The sequence below is a fragment of the Leucopleurus acutus genome (genome assembly GCF_964270905.1).
Source record: "Leucopleurus acutus genome assembly, chromosome: 5".
Taxonomy (NCBI): domain Eukaryota; kingdom Metazoa; phylum Chordata; class Mammalia; order Artiodactyla; family Delphinidae; genus Leucopleurus; species Leucopleurus acutus.
In genome coordinates, this window is record NC_139147.1 from 11,748,372 (window position 1) to 11,752,656 (window position 4,285).

A 4,285-nucleotide genomic window follows, 5' to 3' on the forward strand; every position below is an offset into this window, starting at 1 on the left:
TTCCGGGAAGACCGCGTCTAAGCGGAGGCCTTGCCCCCGGCAGGAACGCGGAACTTTGCCAGTGCGTCTGCGCAAGCCTCGCGGCCTGGCGTCCGCTCCCCCGTCCCCCCTGCCCCCTCACTTCCGGCTACTAGCAGCCGGAGGCCACTGTCGGGCGCTCTCGTCCCTCGCCCTCCCCAGCCCGGGTAGCGGACAAGGGAGCCTGGGAAAGCGGTGTTGGGGAGGCTTGGGGATTAAGGGAGAAAGCAATGAGGAAGCTTCCGAGCGGGACAGGCCGCGAAGGGTAGGCGTGTCCGGAGTTAAGCCTAGACACGTTGAGCTCCCATTTTCCGAGCGACCTGGCCCGGGGCAGCACGGGTCCCTTGGAGAGGGTCGTGACGGCGTCCGGGCCTTGGGGGTGGTGTCCGAAACAGAGGTCTCTAAGCTCTTTTGACCGTCTGCCCTTAGCAGTAAATAATTTGAGGCCATTATTCAATGGTTATTTAAGTACGTTAGTAATAGATTATGTACATTATAAAAATACACAAAAGGGAAAATGTAAAGGACGAATGATGAAATAAGTAGTCAAAGGCGTAGCTGTTAATTATAAGAACCAGACAATTTAATGCTCGATTATAAAGTAAAATGAGTTTTGGTAAAGAACTATGCGCTTGAATATTGCCTTGTAAACAACTGAGGTATAATTTGAATACCATGAAATTCACCCATTTCAAGTGAACAATGATTTTTAGTAAATCTGTCCAGTTGTTAGCCCTCATTTTTAAAAACCTTGGATTATTTGTGATTCATAAAATTTTAGGTTTGGTTTTGAGTATGTCAGTGTCTTGCTTCCATTGAGGTCATAGATGGAAAAATACTAGATGAGAATATGTGGCTCTAAATGGAAGAAGGAAGTTCCTGATTGAACTTATTAAATCATACTCTCATTAAAAGCCTTGACAAAGACTTATGGTTTTCATTAAAGTTTTTAGTTCCTGCCGTCCAAAAGTTGTTCTTGCAAACTAGTTGGAATAGAACAATGGGCCCAAAGTATTTCATGGACTGAAACATTTCATTCGAAATATTTTAAAATATGTTGAAAAATTTCCCTCCACTTTGGTGGGCAGCTCGAGATGCACATAGCATTTTTAGCAACAAAAATCACATTCAAGTGGAAATATTTCCAGATATATTTTATTTCATTAAAATTTATTTATTTATTTTTGACTGCATTGGGGCTTCGTTGCTGTGTGTGGGCTTTCTCTAGTTGCAGCGGGGGGGGACTACTCTTCGTTGGGGTGCGTGGGCTTCTCATCACGGTGGCTTCTCTTGTTGGGGAGCATGGGCTCTAGCCATGCGGGCTTCAGTAGTTTTGGCATGTGGGCTCAGTAGTTGTGGCTCGTGGGCTCTAGAGCACAGGCTCAGTAGTTGTGGAGCACAGGCTTAGTTGCTCCGCAGCACGTGGGATCTTCCCGCACCAGGGCTCGAACCCGTGTCCCCTGCATTGGCAGGTGGATTCTTAACCACTGTGCCACCAGGGAAGTCCCCCAAATCTATTTTAAAATGCAAGAATTATATATAGTGAATACCTGTATAGTTTCTTTTGCTTTTCATTTGTTCACAATAAAACCAATTTTAATGGATTTAATGCTTTGTTTTGTTTTTCAGTATTGCTACATGACATGCTAATGTTTTACACTTATTAAAGAAAAGGTCAGTAAATATATTTTGTAAAACCAGTTGAATGGCACAGAAGACTTTCATGGTTTTTCCCATCTTAATACAATAATTGTAAAGATTTGATTGTATCTTAATAAAATTGGATTGAATTTTTAAAAATTACCACAGGCGTGACACCCTGTAGTACTTTGTGCACTTCAATTTCAACTTGTTTGCTGTGATAGTTTGTCTCTGGATGAAACATGAATTAATTTCCTGTGTGGTGCTAGCTCTGTAACCTTAACCTAGAACTTCCCCCTCACCCCCTTTATTCAAGTCAAAATGATCCATCAGAGGTTATGTAACTGAGCAGGACCCTATCAGGCCTTCCCAGAATAGACCCTACTCCCACCCCTCCATGTCCTCCGTCTGCCTTTTGTCTGTAGAAAAACTTTAGTCAAAGAATAAATTTGGGGCTTCCCTGGTGGCGCAGTGGTTGAGAGTCCGCCTGCCGATGCAGGGAACGCAGGTTCGTGCTCCAGTCCGGGAAGATCCCACATGCCGCGGAGCGGCTGGGCCCGTGAGCCATGGCCGCTGAGCCTGTGCGTCCGGAGCCTGTGCTCCTCAACGGGAGAGGCCACAACAGTGAGAGGCCCTAGTACCGCAAAAAAAAAAAAAAAAAAAAAAAAGAATAAATTTGACCTGAGAAGTGAGAAAATGCAGAAAGAAAGGAAAACAGTCAAGCAAGGCAAAATAATAATAGTTTAGTCATTAAACAGAGTCAAGGACCTTTAGTTCCTTCTCAAGGGCTATAGATAATATTCTGAGCCACATCCTTTGAGCTGTTTTGCAGATACTGAAACCCCCGCCAGGTGGAAGAAGTTAACTGTATGCTGCCCGCAAGCACATAGATCCCAGACCGGTTGGAACCAGAAGGTTGATAATGCTGATTCCCAATTACCTCACCACCAACGAATCAGAAGAATGTCCACAAACTGATCACACCCTGTTCCTGGAACACTGTAAGACTCTTCACTACCCACTGCAGGGCGGGACACACAGGCTTGAGGGCTTTAGCCCACTGTGGCCCCCTTTGCCAGGCAAAGCAATAAAGCTATTTCTTTCTACTTCACCCAAAACCCTGTCTCCAAGATTTCATCCAGCACCAGTGCGCAGAGGCTGAAATTCGTCATCAGTTACGCTTGCAGTTTTTCCATAAAACATGTTCTTTTAAACTTTTTATTCTGAAATAATTTCAAACTTACAGAAAAGTTGCAAAAATAGTAAGAGAACTCCTGCATACCCTTTGCCCAGATTCACCAAGTCGATACTTCGTCATATTTGTCATCTCTGTCTACACATACAAGTATGCGTGCAAACTTCTTTTTCCCTGAACTTCTTTAGCTTTCTTTAATCTGGAGCAGTTACTTGGCCTTGGTCTTTCACAACACCGACTTTTTTTTTTTTTTTATACAGGCTAATTATTTTACAGAATGCTTTCCAATTTGGGCTTGTCTGATGTTTCTTCATGATTGGAATCAGGGGTCTAGAGCGCAGGCTCAGTAGTTGTGGCGCACGGGCTTAGTTGCTCCAAGGCATGTGGCATCTTCCTGGACCGGGGCTCGAACCCGTGTCCCCTGCATTGGCAGGTGGATTATTAACCACTAAGCCACCGGGGAAGTCCCAATCCTTATTTATTTAAAAACTTTTAAAATTAATAGACTTCACTTTTTAGAGCAGTTTTAGATTTATAGAAAAATTGAGCAGAAAGTATAGACAGTTTCCATATATTCCCTTCATTCCCCCCTCCCGTTTCCCCTATTGTTAATATCTTGCAATGGTATGGTACACTTGTTACAATTAATGATTCTATACTGATACATTATTATTAACTAAAGTGCATAGTTTGCATTAGGGTTCTCTCTTTGTGTTGTATAGTTCTATGGGTTTTGCCAAATGGTTAATGTCATTAATCTACCACTACAGTATCATACAGAATAGTTTTACTACTCCAGTGGTTAAGAATCCTCCTGCCAATGCAGGGGACACGGGTTCGAGCCCTGGTCTGGGAAGATCCCACATGCTGCGGAGCAACTAAGCCCATGTACCACAACTACTGACCCCACGTGCCACAACTACTGAAGCCCGCACACCTAGAGCCTGTGCTCCACAACAAGAGAAGCCACTGCAATGAGAAGGCCGTGCACCACAATGAAGAGTAGCTCCCGCTCGCCGCAACTAGAGAAAGCCCACACGCAGCAACGAAGACCCAATGCGGCCAAAAATAAATAAATAATTAAATTTATTTTAAAAAAAAAGAATAGTTTTACTGCTCCCCAAATCCCCCTTTTTATTTTAGTGCTCAAATTGTCCCAGTCTTGGCCAGGGGGAGCCATTTCAAGCTGGCTCCCGTTTCTTTTGATACACCCCATCTTTTGTTTTTTTTTTTTTTGAGCACTTCTTTACCTTTGGGCATAAAATGTTCTAGGTTCATTTTATACTTTTCCTGCCCCAGCCCTGAAATCAACCATTTCTCCAAGGGGCCCAGGCTTCTTTTAGTGGGAAATAGTATTTAGAAACCAAGATGGGGGCACTAAAACTTTTGTTTTAATTAAAGAAGTGCAAATCAAAAAGTCAAAAGAAAAGG